Source organism: Anthonomus grandis, chromosome 6, assembly GCF_022605725.1.
Source record: "Anthonomus grandis grandis chromosome 6, icAntGran1.3, whole genome shotgun sequence".
NCBI lineage: Eukaryota > Metazoa > Arthropoda > Insecta > Coleoptera > Curculionidae > Anthonomus > Anthonomus grandis.
This window is the reverse complement of record NC_065551.1, coordinates 8868305-8894308: the sequence shown is the minus strand read 5'-3', so window position 1 is coordinate 8894308 and position 26004 is coordinate 8868305.

The window sequence follows — 26004 nt, the reverse complement described above, 5'->3', positions numbered from 1 at the left end:
CAGGGTAGACTTTGTGAAAATCTTTCTGAAAAAAATTGAATAGCCATGACTTGTCATTGTAAATAATCTTTCAGCGGGATAGAGCACCTCCTCACTACGCTCATCCTGTAATCACTTAAAGACTTAAGAGAACGATCCAAGTTCTATTGTATCACTGCATGGAAGTAAATGTCAAACATTTTGAACAATTTGTAAAATAAATTACTTTTCGTTTTATATTTAATATGATTTAAAAATCACAAAAAGTTACTCGTTATAAAACAAGTAACTTTTTGTGATACTGTAGCAAAAAAGTGATACGTTCTACCGTACTTATTTCGCGATTTTCTTTTTTAAACTCCAGTATCAGCTTATTTTAAACATCTTTTGACCATGATTATTAGTCCTGAAGTTTAAAGCGGGTAATTTTTGTAATTAATTAAATTAAAAAAAATAGCTAATCTATTTGACAAGCCGTAGTGTTAATAAAAATGACAGTAAAGGCCTCAAATTTAATAGTTTCCAAGGTCAAAAGACCTACAAAATAAGTTTATTATTCGGCAACTATTTCCATTTAATGTTTTCAAAGTGAATCTCATTTCTGTTGAAGGGCTGAAGTGGCGAAGCTGAAAATAAGTGCAAAATGTGTCCCCCTTAAAACAATAAAAGTATAAATAATTTTTTTTTTGGGGGCGGCACTTATTTGGATTTTAGTTAGGGTACCCTCTATGAGTTTTTATAATAACTATTTTTAATTTAGTCATAATTTTATTATTAAAATAATAATGAATGACTTTAAACAAAACCAGGCCATAGCAATAAGCATTTTTCCAAAATTTATGAGTTGCTTTTAAAACCAATTAAAAGTTTCCCCATACAAATAATTTGTTTTTTCCATCTCCCCCTAAAATTGGTCAGCACGGTGGCAAATTTCAGGCGATTTCTCAAGGCTGGGTGGTCTCGCCTCTTTTCGGATTAACAACACTATTAACCTAATCCGACACGTGGCCAAGCGCCTGCCACGTGACACTTTCGGATAGATGTCGCGCCGAAGATTTATCGTCGAGAGATCCAAACCGATCTGCATCGATTACTGGCAAACGTACGAACGTGTGTCTCTCTGTTTGCGTAACTAAGTGGATGGCTGAAAAGCTTTCGATACGGTTTCGGGAATTTTAATAGAGTTTGTGGTATCGTTAGGTGGTTGTTTAAAGTTTGCGTGGGATACAAAAAAAAAACCTTATATAGATAATGTAAATTATTCATATACAGCGTGGCTAAACGAAAACGAATAAGCGATCATGTCGGGTTCGTAAAGATTTTAAAAAGAAAATGCTCGAACATATCAATTTAGATTACCAGGAAAACATTTTTAGAGTATAATACCATCTCCACCTATTATCTCTTAGCTAGGGTGGAACTAACCTCAAAAATTTCAAATCTAATAGTGGGTCGAGTTATACCTTGTTTAAAAGGTCTTTCGATTCTCTTGATGGCTATACCTAGTTTAAAGGATTTTACTTCAGCGGTTCTCAAACTATTGAATATTTTAACATTTAAATATAGTTTTTTGGAAAACTTGTATTAAATCGCAATTTATTTATTTATTTATTTATGAAAAACATTTACATTATTTCATATTATAAGATTCATATTGCTTAAGAACTATAAAAAATAAATTCTATTACATCTTTTTTTTTGTTTATAACTCGCAGAATATAATTCTGTACAACGTTGCGCTGTTTCAAAGAATTATTATATAGGCCTCCCCAGACGATCAGTTCGTATCTCAGAAGAGATTCAGGCAACGATCGGTAAACCAATAAAATTAATTTGCTTTTTAAGATATTCCTTACAATATAAAATCGGAAAAAAAGCTTGTGTATATTACTAGTCAATTTTAGGATATGTTGATCCCATTTTAGGTCCTTATCAACAATAACACCAAGACACCTGACATGTGGTACCTCATTAATAGGAGTTATCTGTAGTGTAATATGGTCAAATCAAGGTCGATTAACTGATGTTGCGGTGAAGGCTACATAATTACTTTTTTGGCTTTTTAGACTCAACTTAAAAGAATCCAACAAATTTTTTATTTTCCCTAAACCACGTTTTGCTGCTTCTTTGGTGTTTTCCCAAGAGGTACCAGAAAATACTGCGATTATGTCATCAGTTTATAATACCAACAAACCAGCATTTATACTCATGTTAGTTAGTGAATTAATATAAATATTAAATAGAATTGGCCCAATTACTGTCACTTGTACATATCATGTATCATGTTGTACTTAGTACATATCAAGTATTATCAAATCAGCAAGTACATATGAAATTTTGCATTTTGCATTTATTATAAATAAGTGGAACAGTTGTTGAAGGCTACATAATTACTTTTTTGGCTTTTTAGACTCAACTTAAAAGAATCCAACAAATTTTTTATTTTCCCTAAACCACGTTTTGCTGCTTCTTTGGTGTTTTCCCAAGAGGTACCAGAAAATACTGCGATTATGTCATCAGTTTATGATACCAACAAACCAGCATTTATACTCATGTTAGTTAGTGAATTAATATAAATATTAAATAGAATTGGCCCAATTACTGTCACTTGTACATATCATGTATCATGTTGTACTTAGTACATATCAAGTATTATCAAATCAGCAAGTACATATGGAATTTTGCATTTTGCATTTATTATAAATAAGTGGAACAGTTATACACACCACTTTTATTTTAGCTTGATTATTTTTAATTTAGTTGTGAAAAACTCCATACAGTTTGTCTTTGTGTCGATTTTAAAAGGTTAATCCTATTTTCGTTTTCCTTTATTCATTAATGTTTACTAATTCAGAGTAAATGTTAAAATAATAAATGGACTTTATTAAATTAGGGATTTGGATTTGCTGTGTTTTTTAATAATTATTTTGTAAATACAAAACCAAAAAAAATTTTAGAAAAGGCGGGATTTACGGGATGTAGTAAATCGGTGAATAAGCACATGTTCTGTGTATAAGTTTTTATTTGCATATTTCTTGGTTGAATTGAAATTAAATAATATCAGCGTATCCAACTTAAAAAAAAATCATTAAAATATATTGTTTTGCTTATTCGAAAATTGTATAAAGTAACATTGCTTCCTCGTTCCATCTATCTTTTTTTGCTTTCTTTCATTCTCTTGGTCACAAAATATCAATCTTGATTATTTTACCTTTTTATTTATTATTTATATTTATTTCTTTATTGATATAAGTTATGTTATGGTCTGGTTTATTTAGTATGTTTCATTTAATATACAGCAATTCTGGGTTAAGCTCCCGAAAATATAAATGTTAAGCCAAATATGACTTTGAAAAATGTTGCTCATAATTAAGATACAGGGTATTAAAATTTAATTTTCGGATGTTTTTTCTCTATAGCTCAAGTTGTTCTTAAGATAAAATAAAACTAGGGATTGGGAGATTTTGGGAATGAGAAATATGTATAATATTTCTCATTCCCAATATAATATAATATATTTTAGTACGTAGTGGATAGTAGAGGGCCTTAGTTACTCCACATTCACACGTTGTTTATTATTTTTTCCTTGTAGTTGATGATGATTTTTAAGAAAAAAAGTTGCACTATATTTATTTTGATTTCGATTTGACGTTTGACGAAAGCGTTTTCAAAATATTTGGATATAAACATTCTGTTTCACTGCTGAAAAATAATTTAACACTAAGTTAAGATGACATTAATAATAAATAAAATAATGGAAAATGTCACTTTAACAAATGCGCAAAATGCGTCCATTCACTTTCAGACATTTTTTTAATCCTTTCACCAAATTGTGGCTTTCTTGATGATAAAGTTCCTTATTTATTTCTGATAACACTAGTGTAATAGTTGCTCTCATGTACGGTTTTATTCTATATAAACTAATTCTATAATTATAAACTTAATATATCCCTAAAACAAAATATGAAAAGGATTAAATTCCGGGCTACGTGTAGACCATTCACTGCCACGATCAACCCATCAGTAAAGCAACCATTCATATAAAAAATTAGGAAATACAAGTGAATAATACGGTGAAACTTTATCGTGCATATACAATATGTTTGGTCGTAAGTTTAAAGAAATATCAGTGAGTAGATTTGAAAAATCATTTTATAAAAATTGCAAATACTGGTTACTAGAGAGCCTTGCGGCTAACTCAAGAGGTCCAGTAATAAAATCACCAATTATTTCCACACCAGATATTTACAGAAATTCTCATTGAAAATGGTTAAGTGTGGATTTCCCTGTTCCCACGTAGAATTATTTCGCCAATTAAACCCACCTTCTCTGGTAAAGATCACTTCGTCTGAAAAAGAATGTCGTTAATAAATATGGGATCGTGATACTGATTGTGAAGCAGAAATTAATAAAACTGAACTTGGCTGGTAAATCAGTTGGTAAGAAATGTTAAACAGAATTGAAATCAAATTAGAACAATTTTGTTACCATTTAGAAATACAATAAATTACAGAAATAGTATACTTTTAAATATTACATAGCAATTAACTACTATTTATCGTGAATATTCTTTTCTGGTAACCGAAGTGTCCTGCGATTTTTTAAAATCGATACTCATGCAATATAACACATTTTCTGTATAACCAATCTTAAGTACTAAAGCCTAAAAAAAACTTAATAAAAGTATAGGCTAAGAATCAACGCAAAAGGTAGTTTAGATATGCGCAAGAACTAGCTAGAACCATAGGACACAAAAAAGTCAACACTAAAGCTAACATATTGGAAATATTAAAATATTACGGATTTAGCTTAATATAAATAGCATTATATAAAGGGCTCAGCCCGAGCCTTAGAGAAGGCGACACCCAGCACCAGCGCCTCTAGCAAAAAGAGGCAAATCAAAAAGGACATCCCACCCGACCGCCAGCATAAGAAGCCTAGGCAACAAGGCAGGTCTATCCCTCAAAAAGATGTGCAGACAGGCGCGTCTCCCCTTCTAAGGAGAGATACCCAGTCAGGACATCCACGAAGGACAAATGACTAACCCAGTTCCGGCTCTTATAGCGGGGCAGACAACAGGGCAAACCAGGTCGTTTTTAGGTCAGACAGAGAAGGTGGAAGGGTGACCAAAGAGGAGGCGGACCGCCTAAGGCTCCATCTCATCTCTGAGATGAGGAAGACCAAGGCTGAGCTCCACTCTCGGAACTCCGGACTCACAGAGACGGGCTGATTTCTGGTCACGGCGGAGGACGAACCCTCAAGAGACTGACTTTTGAGCTCCTGTCAACCACTGACCGAGGGGGGCCACACCTTCACCGCGGTGAAGTTATCCGACGCCCCGTGGTTAGTGGAGATAGTCTTCACTCTGAGGACACCGGAGCGGCTAGACTTAGAGTATGTCAGGGAAATTCTTGACATACAGAATAGGGCCTTAAGAGTCCCCAGCTGGCAATACCTGAAGACGGAAGGAGATTCTGGAAGGTTTAACCTTCACTTCATGGTGAGCAAGGAGGTTGCTACTCCACTCGAGGAGGCCAGGTGGACACTCTTCTTCGAACTGGTCACTGTCCGAGTTTTTCGAGTGACCATTCGACGAACGCTCAACAGGCCCAGCACCGCAGCCGTAACCTCCAAGCCACCAGAAGGGAAGCCTTAGGTAGGTAAGAGGGCTACCCCTACACCCATGAATGTCCCCCATGGCGCAATTAAGGGTAAGTCAAATTAATATCCAACATAGTCGAGATGCAACTGCCAAATTGGCGAGCATCATGACTGGTAAGGCTGGAGAAATTGTGTTAATACAAAAACCTTACTCTTTTAGAGAACAAATAAGAGGACTAGGAGCCACAGGCTTCAAACTTATAGCCGGTGTTGAAGGAGACCAGAGGCCCAGAACGTGTCTATTAGCATCCAGGGAGCTGGAACTAACACCTTTACCACAAGTAAGCTCCAAGGATGCTACGGCAGCTCTGCTGGAGTACACCGTAAGTGGCACAAAATATAAGTTAATAAAATGCAGTTTATATCTTCCGTATGATGATGGACAACTTCCCCCAACGGAAGAACTAAAAAGGTTAATAAAATACAGTAGGGATAATGGTTTTTATTAATCGCGGGGTGTGACGCAAACGCGCACAACATTGTATGGGGAAGTACGGATACCAACGCGAGGGGTACGGCATTATTAGAATATGTAGTATCGGAAAACCTTAAGGTAACAAACGTAAATGCGGAACCGACTTTTGTCAATAGAGTTAGACAAGAGGTTATCGAATTAACGCTGGTAACATGGTCATTTGTGGAAAGGGTTGAAAACTGGAGGGTATCACAGGACATAACAATGTCCGACCATAGAATGATCCGATTTGAAATCGGTTCGGAGAAGGAGAAACAGCCCCTCAAGAGAAACCCGAGGGCTACCGACTGAACCAACTATAAAGAGGGTCTTGTTCAGTCCATGGGTACTCTAGGTGGAGCCATATCCTCCAAAGAGGAACTAGATACAGAAGTAGTACGGCTAAACAATATACTCATTAGTTCTTACGATGCCACATGTCCTCCCAGGAGAGTTGGCAACAAGAGATTTCCCTGGTAGAATGACATTTTGGACCGTTTCAAAAAAGATCTAAGAAGGTCGCACCACCGCGCTCTCAAGGGGGGAACTCAAGCGAACTGGGATTTATACTTAACAGCCAGAAGGAAATTTATAAACGAAGTCCGACGATGAAAAAGAGACTGCTGGCGCAAGTTCTGTGGAGAGATGGAATCTCTCTCAGACACAGCCCATCTTCTGAAGCTACTGGGCTCTGACAGGAAAACCAAGCTAGGATGCCTGAAGAAAGGTGAACTATGGACCTCAAACAAAGAAGACACCATCGAGCTTCTCCTTAAAACTCACTTTCCTGAAGAATGGAACGCTGCACCTTGGAGCGAGGAACCAGATCCGGAGCCGGGCTGGAACCTCGCCAAAAAGATAGTAACAAACGAAGCCATAGCTTGGGCAGTGGGTGAGTGTATGAATATAAGGCTGCGGGACCTGACGGAATCATACCCATGATGTTGCAAGTAGGCCTCGAAACCACACTGCTTTACTTAAAGAGAGTTTTTGAGGCCAGCATTGCAATGGGGTATGTTCCACTAACATGGCGGCGGCAAATGTGATCTTTATCCCAAAACCGGGCTAGAAAGACTACCGTCAACCAAAGTCCTTTAGGGCAATAAGCCTGACTTCATTTCTACTAAAGACTATATATAAGAAGGCTTATAGACAGGTATATAACAGAGGATTTTCTTTGACGTGGAAGGAGCATTTGTTAAGGCAAAAACAGACACTATCTGCCAAGCCCTCCTGACCAGGGGCACTCCGGCTCATCTTGTCAGGTGGGTCAAAACGGCGCTGGAAGACCGGAAGATCAGTGCTACACTAGGAGGTCATTGAAGATCACTAACGCCCAAAAGCTGACCAGACTGCAAAGACTGGTCTGCTTGGGAATTACTGGAGAACAACACCTGCGGCATCACTAAACATTTTTCTTGGGCTACCGGACCTCCTAGTCTGGATTGAGAGGGAGGCCATAGCGGCGTATAGGAGGATGAGAGATAGCGGATGGTGGCGCAATGTTCACTTAGGACAAGGCCATATAACGATTGCTCTCAGGATGTGTAAGAACATACCAATTCTGACATCCAGATGCACTACAGAAAGTGGCAAACTAAGGTTAAAGAAGGGGTTTCAAGTCGAAATCCCGACAAGGGAAGAATGGTCGGTGAACCAAATTAAAGAGCCAAGTGGTTTCCAGGCCTGGTACATAGATAGATCATGGATGAAAAGCAGCAATTCAGCTGGAGCCGGAGTGTACAGGATAGAAACGAACATAGGGGAATCCTTCCCGCTAGGGAAATACACCACAGTTTTCCAAGCGGAGGTGTTTGCTATACTCGAAGTAGCGAACAAACGAAAGGCATTGGAAGGTAACGGGGGGATTTGCAACTACTCCCATAGTCAAGCTGCCCTTAAGGCGATTCAGAAATCCAGGGCCAGCTCAGCGCTAGTCCAGGAATACAGAGACGCATTGGAAAGGCTTGCAGCACACAAGGAAGTAAGACTGAGGTGGGTCCCAGGACACCAAGGTGTTGAGGGCAATGAGCGGGTCGACGCACTGGCAAGACAAGGTTCCGTTAACCCCTTTGTAGGCCTCGTACCTTGTCTCGGTCTTAGCAAAAAACAAATTTCCCAGAGACTTAATAATTGGGCCTAGGAAAAAACAACGAAGAATTGGAGAAGGACAGAAGGATGTAGACAGTCCAAGGAAATAATACCAGACCATGATGGCTCTAAAGCAAGTCGACTGCTAACAAAGACCCGACAAAGTATCAAAGACTTGGTGGGAATCCTGACCGGGCACAACAGTCTAAACAGGCAGCTACACCTTCTTGGTATAAGAGAAAGCCCACTCTATCCGAATTGCGTTACAGGGGAGGAAACTTCATACCACATACTAGGTATCTGTGATAGGTGGAGTCGCCTGAAAAGGAAAATTTTCGGAGCAACGACACTCCAGCGGGAAGATCTTCAAGATCTGGACTGCGACAACGTGCAAGCCTTTATTAAAAGGACGGGCCGACTTAGTGGAGACCGCGCATTGGGAGTGGAGGCGTAGGAGTGGGTGATTCTGGGGTTGGCGAAAAGGGACTGCTCAGGCCTACTTGCCGAGCTTTAGCTCCCCCACATTTACTACTACTACTACTACTAGCTTTATATAAGTTTCAGCCAGGAATCAGCTAATCAGGTCTATGATAGACGAACCCTCCAAATATCATGTCACTGCAGCAAGTTGTGCATTTAAAACAATATTATTTATATTTAATAAAAAACTTCTAATGAATATTCTTTTATGTGACATGCAAATACTTGAATACTCAAATGATTTTTTAAAAGCTGAAGTTCTACGCAGAGGGATTGCCAATAGGTTAGGATTTCTCTGACTCTTATCGAGTGAAAATTTATAAATATTTGGATATTATTTATGAATATTTGTCAGTAGCGACTTAATGCGCCTATTAAAATTTACATGAATATAGATGCAACCCTAATCGATATATAGAATGTAAAATTAAGATGAAAACGTGTTTTTAGATAGTAACTGATGATAATGATAATGATAATAATAATAATAATAATAATAATAAAGATGAAACAAAATAATTTCAGTACATAAAAAACATTATTAAAATAAATGTTCTTTACGTGTTTAAAAACTATAACAAAAAAAAACAAATACCACGACACAATTAAAATTAGATTTAGGTGAAATCCGTTAAAAAAAAATTTAATAAAAAAATATATAATTGTTATTTTTTATACATTGCACCACTTACCTAAGTCTAGTTTTTTTAGTTATTATTAAAATACATTTTTAATAAGAGAGTAGAAATATTTTTAGCATGGGTTAAATTGTAGGTGTTATTGTGGGCAAACTAGAATCAACAATAAGCCAAGAAACAAATGTTTTTATTCTTCCGAGCGTTTTTTTATTTAATTTTTATCATTCGATGTTATGTTGAAAAGCTAAGGATTAGTAGATAAGGAAGATGTATGTACCAAATCGGTCAAAACCAGAAACTTAATTTTTTAATATGCTGTGAGATCTAAATTTGGGACATAGACTCTTTGACAAAAATTAATTTTTGTGTTTTAGTTTTATCTTTTTGGTAATAAATTAATTTCTAGTAAAATTCTTTTTTTGTAATTTGATTCTCTGCCAATGATCTGAGTGCTGTTAAAATCAAATTGGGGTTCTTGAATAAAGGAGTGTTCTGCTAGAGCAGTCTTCTTAGATGCTGCGTAGTTCGTTGGTTTAACGCTTCTTTCGTGTTCGCTAATTCTGGTTTTTTAGTACCTACTAAGTACCTGCCCGTTTGACCCACATACAGACCTTGACAATCAGAACAGGGTATTTTATAAACTACGCCACTTTATAACTCATTTGGTGTTTTATCCTTGAGTTTTGAGAAGTATTTGTTGATGGTATTTTCATTTTTGAACGCTATTTTGACTTCATCATCAGAAACCACTCCTGCTAGCCTATGTATAAATGTAGTAGTATAGAGCCTCGTGGAACCTTACACATCATGGTACCTTCAGATGATATTGATTAGGTGTAGCCGATTGGAAGGAATGCAGGTTCCGGAGGTGATGATCCGAGCTACTTGATGTGGTAACACGTGGAACAGTAAGTGAGGAAGAAGCAGTAACAATAAAAAGTACAGCAAAAGCAGAAGCACAGAACTGTTTATAGGAATTCCAGTTTGCATCAGTTTTTGGTTTTCGGTATTATTTATATGCCATATGTTTTAAGGTTATTATTTTTTTAATAGTAAAAGTTAACCATGGTGGTTTTGCTTTTTAAATTTAGATTGTACCATAGGCGCCAAAATATCAAATATATTATTAAAAAATGTATTAAGAACCCCAACATTTTCATTAACAGTTTGTAAATAAATTATATTATGAAAAGGCGTAAAATTTAAAAACTCATTGAACAATTATTTATTAATGTTTTTACGATTTCTAGACTGAAAACATACAGGGTCTTTATTTTTTCAGTTTTAATATTGCAATGTGTCAGAAAATGATCAGAAATGCCAACATCTTTAACATCACATTCAAAACTCTTCATCTGGGATCAAAATTTTATCTAAAAGAGCCGATGTCGTGTCCGTAACTCTTGTAGGTTCCATTATAACCTGTCGCAACCATATAGATCATATTCACATATTGCAACTCGATCCATAATTCCTCGCATATTTCATTTGATGTGATGCGAACCTCAAACTTTGTAAGTTGTTTTTAACATAAAGGGCCAATCTCCCAGTCCTGCTTGATCGATCATTCCTAAAGATTTGATAGCCAGGTACATATAATATTAAATTTGAAATATTTGGTTTTAACCATGTTTCAGATATTCCTACAACTTCATACGTACCGTAAATAATAGCATCCCTAAATGCAGTAAAATGAGGCATAAGCAACCTTGCATTCAAGAAGCGCATTCGAATATTCTCCATTTCTTAAAAACTATGCAACAGAATTATAAATGAATCAAATATATACATATATATAGTTACTAAAAGTAACTATTAAGCCAATAGCTAAAATCTAAATATACACTTAAAAAAAAAAGAAAAGATAAAAATATATGTATGTAAATATCTATATGTTATGAAGTAAGCTTTTACCGAATATAATATACTGTCAATCAAATAAAGTTACGAATTACGATGAAACTTATGTATGAAAGCTTAGATTTATAAATAAAACAAATGCTATATGGTATTCCTTTCCCTAACCAATTTTGCCTTCATACCAAATTTTTCTTGTGCCAGAAGCATTAGTTCATATCGTAATCTGCTCAGTTCTTCTACGATTATAACCTTGAGATTCTTCTTTTGGTGGAAAATTTTGTCACGGTCCACGATCTGTTAAATGCACCACTACCGCTCCACTTTTCTTATTATGCGGAGATCACATCCATTGACAAAATACAGGTGCTGCACCAGTTACTCCAATCTTTGTCTTCAACATAGTTGTGACCTGTTTCTTAAGTCGCACTTGATCGCGTTCATTTCCTGGTTGTTACACTCTAAGTTGATTTTGCTTACTTAGCTATTCTAGATTATCCAATTTTATTTTATATTGCTCTTTTTCTTTCTTAAGTACGGAATTTGACCTTCCAAGTTATTTACTTTAGTCGATAGTTGTTCTAAGGAATTTTTAAATTTCTTGGCGATCTTTTGTTCGAAATTTTATTGATTATGGTATTTAGAAAATCCTTATCCGATATGGCACTTTTTACGATGTCATGCACCATGTTGCTCAATGCCTGCAGCTCGGTTTTTTTCCTCTCGGTGAATACCGTATTTTTATGTACTTAAAATATGTAAACAATAGATTTTAAAGCTTTAAATTAGTTTAAAAAAAATGGTCTTATGTGCAATACTTGGTATGTAGCAAATTTCGGTAAAATTCACTAATTTTATACCAGTAAAACTTGTTTAGCACATTTCGAACTGACTTCTTTTATGCTTATTTCTGATGTGTTTATTTCTATTTGTTAACACGGCTGAATAAACTGTCTCGGTTGCAAATTTCACCGATACTGCCAGGCATATTTCTTGTTATTTGATGATATTCGGTGACATTTTTAAAATTCGGCATCTTCGACGTTTGCAATATGCAGCGTTTTTGCCTTTAAATCTTTCTTATTTTCACTAGGAACACCAAATATTCCCGAAATGAGACTTCTACACTCTTGTTCTTGGTTGTTAAGAGAAGTTTGCATCCAAGAGTTTATGTCACTTAGTTAACGAACTTTATAATCTAGTTTACTAACATATTGCTCCTGTTTCTTAAGTTTATCAGTGAGATTCTTATCAACTTTATTTGATACTCTTTGACTATGGAGCTTAGAAACTGACTTGTACAGACACCTTTGATTTTGTCGATCACATAACACAATTTTTTTATATTTATATTAATGTCCTATTAACGTGTAAATAAAGTTCATGCTTTTTATCGTAAACTTTTTCTGAAATTTTAAACCAGAATGTACGCAAATGTCGTTTTGCATTCTAAAATAAATAAAATTGGTATTATGAGGCAATCTCTACCACCTAATATGTTTACTATTTTAAATATTTAGGTAAGCTCATTTTTTATTTTTTAAAGGAATTAATTCAGCAAATAAAAACATTTACTTACTTTTCCAAAAATTATATATATTTTTTTGTTTGCCTCCTTGAAAGATATTTATAGGACAAAGTGTAGAAGAAAATTCTTTAATATTTAGATTTAAAACTTATGTTAGTTTTGCCTAGCACCTTAAAGTAGAAATAAGTGCATTTTTTGTCAATTGTTGCCATTAAATTTCTTTTAGAGTGGCTTTTTTTTTAGTGAAGTTTTTTTAGTGGCTGAGTAAAATAGTATGCTTTTCATTGCGCAAATGATAGATTCCAATTATATATGAGTTCCTAAATATAATTATAAATCTTAAAAATTATTTTTCTCTAGTTTGCAAAATGTGCTAAAAAATACCTCTTTTATTAAGTAATCATATATGATAATTTTGCACGTTATTTGAGTTATTTCTCAATAATATGTATTAAATAAGAAATATTACATTATCAACGAACGCACATAAGGGAGTTTCTTTATTACTTAATTATTAGCTAATTAAATCAACTTTACTTATCATCTTTTCCCTGAACCCAAAAAAGTAATGTAACAAAATAATTTTTGACATCCTAATAGTCTGATGCCAATTACCAGACATTATTAATATGTTTCAGACGTGACAGGTCCCCCTTTTTTCGTGATGACTTCTTTTTATAAATTATTTGCCTTATACATCGCACTTTAATAGAATGTAATTTAGAATTTCTTTAGAGCGAAGACGACGGGTGGAATTTTTTCAATCAAGTCAATTCGTTACGGGTTGTTTTATTAGAGCGTTGATTAAAATGTCGGTCATATTGAAAAACCTTTGTATGTTTTTAGTTTTTATAACGGCTCTTCTTTAGTTACGCTTCAGGTGCAGTTAAAGCAATATCTCTTATTTAAGTCTCATACCAAATTCTTTCTTGTTGTTCTGTTTCTTATTTACATATTTTAAGGATTTATATACGCATTTCAGGACATAATTAAAAAAAATATAAAACATTTGCTTAAAAGCTAATAAAAATATTTAACTATGCTTATACCACTAGCAAATAAATCAATAATAATTGAAATATTATTAATTTTGGGTTAGTGTACTAGATAACTAAAAATTTTTGGAGGATCAGGCAAATATAATTTAATTTACAAATCCAATTATTAAAGAAATTTCCTGTACACTTTTTTCTTTATGACACACAAGAGCAAACGAAAAAATATATAAAGTTCCAAAAAAAAATGGTATAAAAATATGAAAATAAAAATATTTCATTTTCTAAAATAAATTTTTAGTACTTCTGACGTCTTGGAACAGTAAAAATGATCTTACTATAGCCATAGATAATTATGAAGTTTAAAGATATCTCAATAGCATTTAAAAGTAGCATAAGCATAAGTCTCTTTGTAAAGCTAGTCTTACAATATATGAAAATACGAAAAAGTGACGTTAGGAGAAAGCAGATTGCAAAATATAGGTTAATATAATAATAACCACGAATTTAATAAATATACCTAGACTGATAATGCAAATGGCCGCCATAACCAAAAATAATTGCTGTCTGGTGGACGCTATTTTTATTGAGGCTGTGTTCTTTTGATGTTGGTTACACTGAATATTTTCAGTGTTGCCAATAAAAGATTTATTACATAAAGTTAATAAGGTTGAGGACGCTAACGTTTGACATGTGATTTGTCACAAACTTAAGTAAAAAACTTAGCAGTGACTCATGTACTTTTTTCACTCACAGCTAACGTTTTTTCTATATCTCTTCCCAGTCCCTTTTAGAGGAGTTTTTTTTAGAATCATTTACCTGTAGAGTTTTCTTTTCACTCTCTTCTATAAGTTACTAATTTTCCCTTAATAAAACTTATTCTATACTACTTTTTAGCTACAACGTTTTATTTGCCTTTATTCACCATCTAATCATTTTCATTGACATTGTGTTTATTGTAAATTAAAACATATATACCAGAGATTAGAATTGTTGAAATGGGTATAATAAAAACCAAATGATGAGGGTTTTAATAATCTTTGTGTTTAGTTAGGTTTGTTAAGTAAACACAACTAAAAATTTAAAGAAGATCTTCATTTCTATGGTAACAGGATTCGTAGGATTCAAAATTATGAGCTATTTAAAACAATATGTTGTAAAGTAAATGCATCTATTCCAACTTAATTGAAACTTTTCACAACATTCTAAAACAATACAAGAAAAATCTCAAAAACTAACGCAACTATTGTAAATACTTAGCTAAATATAACTTTCTATTCTGTTTTTGTAAACATAACATCCTAAAATCTATCATTGTTTTGTTTCTCTACAATTGGCATAACTGAAATTTATCAGAGTGACCAACATCGAAAGGACACAATCACGCAAAATGGCGTCCATCTAGTAGTGGTCATTTACTTTTCAATGAATTGTCAGTCAAGGTATATTTATTAAGTTCGTGGTAATGACCCATGAGTTTCTCTGTTATGTTTTTACCCCATTTTATTTATATAATCGGCCAAAAAAAAACCTATTAAATAAATCGCGGTTGCTATTTTTATAGTAGAATTAACACATAATTAATTTGTCTATTTATTTTTAATACCTAATTAATATAGAAATAAAAAATCCACAACTGTTAATTATTACCGCCGGTATTTTCAATACATATTATATCATATATCATATTATATTAATCATAGATTATTCATGTTATTATGAAAATGTAAATACGTTAGTTATTCTTCTAGTTTTTGTACAATTTTATAAGTATTCTGTAGTTAAAGTTGATTCGTAGGGTTTCTTTAGGGTTCTACTTACGTTTGGTTTATTATTTTCATCTATAGTGTTTAGTTTTTAAGTAGTTCATCTTGTTCGAGAGCCCCATTTTGGCCCCAATTTAGGTTATTTAGGTTATATTATTGTAAATCCCTGTAGTTCTAATTTTCTAGAATTTGTATACTTGCTTGCTTGGACTGTCAGTATTCTCCTAAAATTATTGGTCTCTGGGCAAAAACAATGAAGATAATTCTAAATATTTCGAAACTGTTCCATCGGGTTTTAAAAAGGACGCGCTTCGTGACAATTCATTCAGTTTTAATTGTTTAGTCAGTTTTTACCTTGGAAACAATTAAACGACAGTCAAGGCGAGTTAGGTTAGTGTTTTTGACGTTGGCAATAAAAGTGTGTTCCCGAATTTCGTTACAATTGGTGTCAGAAGTAAAGGATATTTGGAAGCTCATTTTAGTGGATGCCTATAACAAGAAGTCAGGCCAAGATGGAGACCGAGAAATTGATGGAGCTGCTATTAAGGAAGTTTGACGAGCAAAAAGTAGAACAAGAAGAACGAGACCGTAAACAGAAGAAAGGACAAGAAGAACGAGACCGCAAACAGAAGAAAGAAGAAGAAAAACGAGACCACAAACAGAAGGAAGAACAAGAAGAACGAGACCGTAAACAGAAAGAAGAACAAGAAGAACGAGACTGCAAACAAAGGAAAGAACAAGAAGAGCGAGACAAGAAACAGGAGGATTTACTAAAGACAATTATCTGACCTGAAGAAGAAAAATAAAGACCTAATAAGGACCATGAAAGATGACCTAAAGAAAGAAAATGAAGACCTGATTCGAACCATGAAAGATGATTTACTTAATTTAAAAGATAATCTTAAAAAGGAGCAGGAAGAACGAGTTTTACAACTGAAAGAAGATCTGGAGAAGAGTCAGAAACAATTAATGACTAACTTTGAAGCAACGGTAGAAGAAGAATTGGGGCAAGTTCAAAAAAAGATCCAAGAACTAGAGTTGAAAGTAAAACGGACTCCTCTTCATCCCGATCCTGGAATGCAAATAATGATGAAAGTAAAGCCACCAAAATTCGACGGCAAAGAAGCATGGAGTACCTATTTGAATCAATTTGAGGCCGCTGCAAGGGGAAATCGCTGGGATAACGAAGAAAAGGCAATCAATCTAAAGCTAAGCCTTAGAGGAGAAGCTACAGAAATAATAAGAATGGTGCCATCTGAGGATCAGCTCAATTTCGACGTACTGGTGTGTACCTTAGAGATGAGATACGGTGAAGCTCATCTACAACAAGTGTACCAGGCTCAATTGAAATCTAGAATACAACAACCCGAGGAAGGACTCTAACAGTTTGAGGCCGATGTTGCTCGATTAGTAAATCTGGCTTACCCTTCAGCGCCAACAGAGTTCCAAGAACAAATGTCTATAAATTGTTTTATTGACGGAGTTCGAGATCCAGATACTAACCACGCTCTAAGGATGGCTCATCATAAAAGTATATCAGAAGCTTTGGCCCATGGACTACAGTATGAGGCAGCTTTTCAAGCAACTAGAAGGCAGACACGAATAAGGCAAATCAGAACTTCGGAAAGTGATCTCGAAGACCGCCTAAAGAAGATTGAATCATTATTAGCGAGGAAACCTAAAAGACCATTGCAATGCTGGAATTGCAATGAGAAGGGGCACCTTAAACGTCAATGCCCCAAGCCTTTAAGAGATCCAAGGAACCAGGAAAACTTAGTCAGCTTTATGGGGCGCAAGCTGGCTGGGTGCTACCAAGCCCCACGTATAAGACTAAACCGGCTGCCACATCCTGGAGAGAGCTTGGTAGTACCGGGAAAAATATGCGGCCGTGAATGTGAGATGGTAGTGGATACAGGATCAAGTCATACTATCGTGAAACCAAACATCGTAGCACACTGTAGGCTTTCAGCACCGCCCAATTTAATTCTAGAGTCTGCAAATGGAAAAAGGATCCTGATTCTTGGATTGCATGAAGCTACAGTCACCATTGGCTTAACAACATTTCAACAGCCAGTACTAGTGGCAGAAATCATGGATGATGTCATATTAGGATTAGATGTTATGAATGCTCAGCAGTTTAAAATGGATGTATATAACCGGATATTGACGACGAGAAATGAAGAGATTTTTATGCACCACCTATATGAAGATAAAGTCAATACCAGAGTCGTTAAGTTATTCAAGGATATTACCTTACCAGCAAATTCAGAGGTGGTGATTAATGCAACAACTGGAGGAAAAGAGGGAGAAACTGTTTTGATTGAGTCCATGGAAAACTGCAAACTATATGGTCAAGAAATTTTTCCAGCCAAGACGTTATCTACACAGAAGAAATCTACTGTTTTGGTTCGAATGGTAAATTTAAAAGGATATGATCAACACCTGAAACAAGGAGAGAACATTGGCGTATGCTCTGAAGTAGTGGCAGTCATGAAAAATGCTGATAGAAGTCGTTATTCAAACAGACCTTTTCCTGTATGTTTACAAAACCTATTTGAAGAATCTTCTGCCAATTTAACCATAGACCAGTGTAGTAAATTGCGACGTCTTCTTGAAGAAAATCAAGATGTGTTTTCCTTGCACGATAATGACCTGGGAAGAACTTATTTGGTGCAGCATCGAATAAACACTAGAGACAATGCTCCGATTAAACAAGCACCTCGAAGAATTCCGATAGCTAAACAAGGAGAAGTTTCCTCAATGCTTCAAGAAATGAGGACACAAGGAGTGATAGAATCTTCTCAGAGTCCTTGGACATCTCCAGTTGTGCTAGTGAAGAAAAAGGATGGATTCACTAGATTTTGTGTAGACTATCGGCGACTGAATGACATTACCAAGAAAGACAGTTATCCCCTACCAAGAATTGACGACACCCTGGACACGCTATCAGGTTCACAATGGTTCTCAACACTCGATCTAAAGAGTGGATACTGGCAGGTAAAGATGTACCCAGAAGATAAAGAAAAGACCGCATTCTCGACTATAACAGGACTTTGGCAGTTTACAGTAAAACCCTTTGGACTCTGCAATGCTCCAGCTACCTTTGAGAGACTTATGGAAACAGTTTTACGTGGAATGACTTGGGAATCATGTTTAGTTTATCTGGATGACGTCATCATACTGGGAAAAACATTTGAAGATCATTTAAAAAAAATTCAAGAGGTATTTGTTAAACTGTGAGAGGCCAACCTGAAGCTAAGTCCTAAAAAATTTTGCTTATTTCAGAAAGAAGTTCGATACCTTGGCCATGTAATATCAGAAAAAGGTGTAAAAACTGATCCAGATAAAGTAGAGGCAATCGAAAATTGGCCACGACCCACTGACAAACACCAGTTAAAAAGCTTTCTGGGCCTTTGTACCTATTACAGAAGATTTGTAAGAAATTTCGATAATCTTGCAAAGCCTCTACATAAGCTCACGGAGGACAAAATGGTATTTAGTTGGTCAACAGACTGTGAAGAAGCATTTCAACGGTTAAAAAGCTATGCACATCTCCGATTTTAACATATCCGATTCCTGGAGAAACTTTTATTTTGGATACGGATGCAAGTAATGTTGGAATTGGGGCCGTTTTATCACAAAAATATGAAGATGGCGAGCAAGTGATAGCTTAATTCAGTAAAACGTTATCAAAACAAGAAAGAAACTATTGTGTCACCAGACAAGAGCTATTGGCAGCAGTAAAAGCTATTGAACATTTCCATAAATATTTGTATGGTCAACGATTTATCCTTAGAACTGACCATGCTTCGTTGAAATGGGTGTTTCAGTTTAAAAACCCCGAAGGACAAATAGCAAGGTGGCTTTAACGATTACAAGAGTATGACTTTACAATAGAACATAGGAAAGGCGAATATCACCAAAATGCCGATGCTTTATCGAGAAAACCCTGTATTGAAACATGTCAACATTGTTTTAAAAAGGAATCAAAACAGCATCCAGAGATATTTACTTGTAATCGTATTGGCCTTCACAGTTCTAAAGAGTGGGATGTAGCTAGTTTAATCCAAGATCAGTGTGATGACCCAGTATTTGGTCTTATTTACGAACTGAAATCTCGAGAAATTTTAAAACCAGAATGGAAAGATATTTCTGACAAATCTCCAGAAGTAAAAGCTTATTGGTCTCAATGAAATTCATTGGTTATAAAAGATGGATTGTTAAAAAGAGTCTGGGAGAGCGTAGACGGAAAAGAAAAGACATATCTAACAGTCCTTCCTCGAAAATGGATTCCGGAAGTTCTTGAAGCTGTTCATGGCGGTGTCGGCGGAGGACATTTTGGAGTTAGTAAGACCTTAGCAAAAGTTAGAGAACGGTTTTACTGACTGAATAGTCATCAAGATGTTGAACGGTGTCGACAGTGTGAGCAGTGTTCGTCAAGCAAGGGCCCAAGAACCCGGACAAGAGAAAAGATAATGCAGTATCTTGTTGGTGCACCCTTTGAACGAATTGCCATAGACGTAGCAGGACCCTTTCCTACTAGTAGCTCCGGAAACCGATATGCTCTTGTTGCTATTGATTACTTTAGTAAGTGGCCCGAGTTTTATCCGATTCCAAACCAAGAAGCAACGACAGTAGCTGAAGTGCTGTTCCAGAACTGGATTTGTCGATTTGGTATACCCAGAGAGTACATTCAGACCAAGGAAGGAACTTTGAGTCACAAATATTCCAACAAGTATCCCAGTTGCTGGGAATCAATAAGACCCGTACAACCCCACTACACCCTCAGTCTGATGGAATGGTTGAAAGATTTAACCGCACATTTAAAACCTATTTGAGGATGGTGGTAAACTCTAAGCAAACCGACTGGGATACCTGTATACAACCATTCCTATTGGCATATCGTTCTTCTATCCACAAGTCAACTGGAAAAAGCCCGGCAAAAGTTGTCTACGGTGATGAACTTCGTTTACCTTTGGATATTATTACTGGAAGACTCCATAAGTCTGAAACCCTTGAGGAGTACGTCGACCATTTACAAGAGCGTTTACAAATTGTTCACGAACAAGCACGGGATAAACTTCATCTAGAAAGTAACAGAATGAAATCGCGTTATGACATAAAGGCAAATTCTACCGGTTTTAATCCTGGGGATAAAGTCTGGTTATACAATCCACGGAGGATGAAGGGCAAGTCACCAAAGCTCCAGAAGGATTGGGAAGGTCCATTCAATGTGGTCACCAGAATCAACGACGTGATGTATCATATCCAGCGACATCCGACAACGAAGATGAAAATTGTAAACATCGTCCGGCTAGCGCCCTATCATGACTCAGGTGGTCCCATGTTTGATCGGGACGATCAAACTTGAGAGGAGAGCAGTATTATGAAAATGTAAATACGTTAGTTATTCTTCTAGGTTTTGTACAATTTTATTAGTATTCTGTAGTTAAAGTTGATTCGTAGGGTTTCTTTAGGGTTCTACTTACGTTTGGTTTATTATTTTCATCTATAGTGTTTAGTTTTTAAGTAGTTATCTTGTTTCTGTCTCTATCTTTATCTTGTTCGAGAGCCCCATTTTAGCCCCAATTTAGGTTATTTAGGTTATATTATTGTAAATGCCTGTAGTTCTGATTTTCTAGAATTTGTATACTTGCTTGCTTTGACTGTCAGTATTCTCCTAAAATTATTGGTCTCTTTGGGCAAAAACAATGAAGATAATTCTAAATATTTCGAGATTGTTCCATCGGGTTTTAAAAAGGATGCGCTTCGTGACAATTCATTCAGTTTTAATTGTTTAGTCAGTTTTTACCTTGGAAACAATTAAACGACAGTCAAGGCGGATTAGGTTAGTGTTTTTGACGTTGACAATAAGAGTGTGTTCCCGAATTTCGTTACAATATTATTTAAATAAAAGATTCGAAACATACCAAATGTTCTTTAATAAAAGAGGCGTAAGTTGCTAAGCGAAACTGAGCAAAGTAACAAAATGTAAATTGCTGTTAAGTTTGTAAAACATAAACAATGTTTTTGTTTATATTGATTTAAATAAAATGTTACCAGGATGTTTGGGAATCTTATTTTTATCTATTTTTAATTGAAATGTCGAAAGTTTCATCTGTGATATTTGCTTGAAAAAACCAAGAAAGCATAGAACTACGTTACTTATAAATATAATTTTATGTCATTTAAGATGGTTCTAACTACGGCTTAAGTACCTTGTAACTTTAATTTTATATTTTTTTACATATTGTTGCTTTATAATACTGTTGGTCATTATAAGAAATAGAATCTATAATTTTTTTAATGCCTTTAATTTTTCTTTGGAAGGATCTTTTGCTTTTTGTAGCGACTTAAGGATCAAAGAATTTAGTGATTAAGGAATGGCGGTAATTTTCTTTTCTCTGGTCGAGCGAAGAACTACATCGCAAATAAATGACTATTGAGAAGTTTTCTTCAGTGTGACATAGATTTAAATTTTGTAAACGGAATTCTATTATAGTGCATTTTAAAAGCTCACTCTTCAAAATTTTTAAAATCATCAGTTTTCATTTGCGTAATGACAAATGGTCCTTTTTTATTTATGTTTTTAAGCTCTTTAATAAAACAGACTGGAGAATAAAATTCTTTTAAATATGCCTTTTTATCTGGCTATGGACGTTATCAACTTCCTGAACTGCCCCTTGCCCTGGCAGGGAACTCTTCATTTTCAAGTTCTGTGAATCTGGATTTTGCCTAAGTATGTCGAATACACAAAATTAAATAAAGGATTTTTCATTTTAAGGAACGCAGCTTTTGCTCTAAGTAACTATTTATTCTATTTTGTTTTCCTCCACAACCTTGTCAACACTTTATCGAAAAGCACTGCAGGGTAAAACTGCATAGTCTTAATCCAAATTACACCATAAACTGTATTAGAGGAAAAAAGGTAAAATTATAAATACTAAATATGGGTAAATAAAAATGATTGATTAATGGGTGTTTATTTTACAGAAGGGATCGTGGTTCTCGTAAAGTTGGTGTAGGTATATACGTTAGGATGATATTCCTGTTTCTAGAATGGATGTTGAAAGTGTCTTAGATGGATGTCTTGAGCAACTTTGGCTATTCATAAAAGTAGGAAGAATTAAATTAAGTTTTAGTAATATTTACTACCTACGTAACGGCAATTTGCGATTTGAAGTTGATACCCTTAGGGCTAGGTATTTCCACACGAGTTTCGAGATTTTAAAAGTTTTGATATTGAGAAATTTAAGTCAGATTTACTTAATGTCAATTGGGGTAAATCAATATGTTTGACTGTCATTGTATTAACAATCAAGTTGATTTGCTGACCAACAACATATTATGTTTTTTTGACAGGCATGCTTCTTTACACAGCGCTCTTGTAAGCAGACCAAAACTGCCTTGGCTTACAGACGTTTTCAAAATAATAAAAAGACAACGGAACCAACTATTATTTAAATATAAAAGAACCAAGACTGAAAACGATTGGCAGGCTTACAAAGCCATGCCAATGCCAATGTTTCGAAGGCTATGCGTAAAGAGAAAAAGGGTTACTAAAATATTTTTGCACGTAATAGAAATTCAAAAGACACACTCACTTTATAAACGCGCATCTCTTAGTGAACTTAATATATATAATAAAGTAAACTATACTTTCCCAACAGCTACAGAATGCCAACTTAATCAATAATTATTAATTTTTACTAATTCAGTTAATAAAATTGCAGAGAGTTTTTCTCTCCAAATGGAAAACAGCTTTTGTTACAACCGTGCCCAAGTATAACCATTTACAGAATGTGTCTGATTTAAGACTTATTGGTCTTCTTTTGGCTCTATCTAAGATGTTGGAAAGAATTATTCACAAACAGGTTGTAAAATAATTGAATGAGAAAGACTTACTCATCAGGTCTCATCCGGAATGAGATGGTCATGAGTCCATCTCATTCAGGTTTTCGAAAAGGCTTTAGTGCGGCTACTGTTTTATTGGGTCAACTGGAGGTTCTTATGGAACATGCAGATAATGGTGAAGCTAAAGGATTTATGCTACTAGATTACAGTAAGGCTTTTGACACCCTTGATCATAGGCTTATAATAAGCAAATAAATCTTACGGTTTTTCTGATGAGTCGCTGAAATTTTTTGCAAGTTATTTATCCTCAACAGCTATTTCCAACAAGTACTTATATATTCAAAGGATAACGGGTTAACTTTATACCTTTCGAAATCTTCTGTAATTCTCTTTAATGGTCCATATAGTGAATGGGCCTATAAAAACCTCAAGGTTAAATATCGGCCAAGAAGTTATGCAACCTGTTGATGAATATAAAAAGTCCTGCTCACTAGACCAGTTAACTTAAATTTAGATCTCATTTATTAAAGGTACTATAAAGCTCATATATATCAATTAGAAATCTTAATATAAGAACAAAGACATGCTGCATACTGATCTCGAAAAACTTTTATCCGAGAGCCTAGTATTTGTGTATGACATGTTTTACTTGACCAATATTTATAGTATTAATGATGGATCTATTACTATTGGATTTATTTTTTTTTTTATACATCTTCTTTCATTACTTATTAATATCGGCTTTTTTCCCGCATTGTATACATAGCATATTTAGAATCTTGATGGAATTGGAAATAACAATAATTATAATTATTATTATTTCCAACATAACTTCTGGGTCAAGTTGTGACATTGCCTGGATCATAACGTAGAACTGAAACTTCATTATTTTTATCTCGTTCTTTTTCTGCCCTCATAGCTGTTTTTTAATTAGCCATGTGCTATCTCATTTCTCCCTCATCCTTTTCATTTAGGTTATTTTTGTTCTTTCTTAGATAATACCTACAATATCATTCGCACACGACCTTTTTATGTTTATTAAACATAAAAAGCACATATTTTTAACATGAATTTAAATTCATGTTAAAAATATGTGCATAGATAGTTTAACTGGGTTAGTTATAATATGTTTCTATTGCAGTGTTGTGTAATCTTTTCTCTCTTATAGTAAAAAAATCTTTTAATGTAAAATCTTTTCGGGTTCAACAGTTTTTAGTTCTTTTATGTATTTTTCACTTGCACTTTTTAAGATAGGTACTTTGCATTCTGAGTCAAACTGTAGTGTAGTGTAACTCAAAAATTGATTTTCTCTTTGTTTTCTCTATTTTTTTCGTAAGAAAATTTACATGATCCAAGGCAATCCCTTTTAGTTACCACTTTTTTTAACTAAAACCAGTTTTTTCTAACACTCATGAATTCTTTTCTAGACTATTAAAATCTTTTTCTTTTGATTGGTCTTCCAAGTTTTTGGTTTTCAAGGCCTTTTATTTATGTTCTCTCTTTTTTGCTTTATAGGATGATTTGGTGCATATATGAGTACATGGTTCAGCTGCACTTACAGAATAAATAACATCTTTAGTAGGACCTAAGTTTTTTGCACATATTTTAGCCAAACTTAAAAGCTCACTGTCAGAAAGCACTCTAAAATTTTTAAAAGCTATTTTTATAACAGTTATTTGTAAATATTAGAAGTAAATGACTACTTATTACTAAAACTGATTGACGCTTATTTTGTGTTTAACTTTAACTTTTCTGATAAACTTGAACAAACACTTCAACAACATTGGATGGCGCCCACAAGGCCAACATTTCATTTTCAACAATTTATGCCAAACTCATGATCAACTATATTGCTCAAAAGCTTAAAGCTGCTGTTAGCATATGTACCTCTTTATTTTGTTACTGTTTCTTTATTTTTAACAACTATCAAAATTTAAAAATTGAATTAGTTACAATGTTCTATCAAAGATTGACCACGTTTCTATCTTTTCTCAAATTTACGATATTCAATTTTCGAATATTTTTGAGTAATTTCTCTTTTACTTTTTTTCCGACTTGTATAATAGTGTTACCAGATGCTGTTAAAATATAAGAAAGGACCCAGTACATTTAAAACCGACCTTCCTGGAAATAAGTATAAGAACTCATACCTTAAAACCCCAGGATTATTAGGACACATATTTTTTGTGTTCCTCTATAAATTCTGTTTTAGCCCTCATTCCTCTTCCCGAACATAACACCCCGAAACATAGCGTTCATATAATGCTTAACTATCTACTAAATCCGTGATTTTTTGCACGATTTTCCGTGCGCTGCCGGTCATAAATCCAGCGAACAATAAAGGTAATTTCCCCCTGAACGCAGTAATAGATCATCCAAATAGATATATAAATTCGCAGTAAACTATTGGCCGGCCATATAATATAAAATACTGTCACTCGGTCCGAAATCCCGGAGGACCACTCGTGTGTGACCGAAAATAGCGCCGGCAGGCGCTTGATACACGGCCAAAAAGCTTTTTTGCTCTACGACCGTACACACATTATTTTGAACAAATTGCACTTTCGAACATGAGAATTTAGTTTGGGCTAACGCCCGGCAAAAAATTCATGTAGAAATATAGCCGGTTGAATCTTAATTGGCCGTAATTACAGAGAATAAAATATATAAAACTATATTTAGTTGTTTTGTTTATATTTAG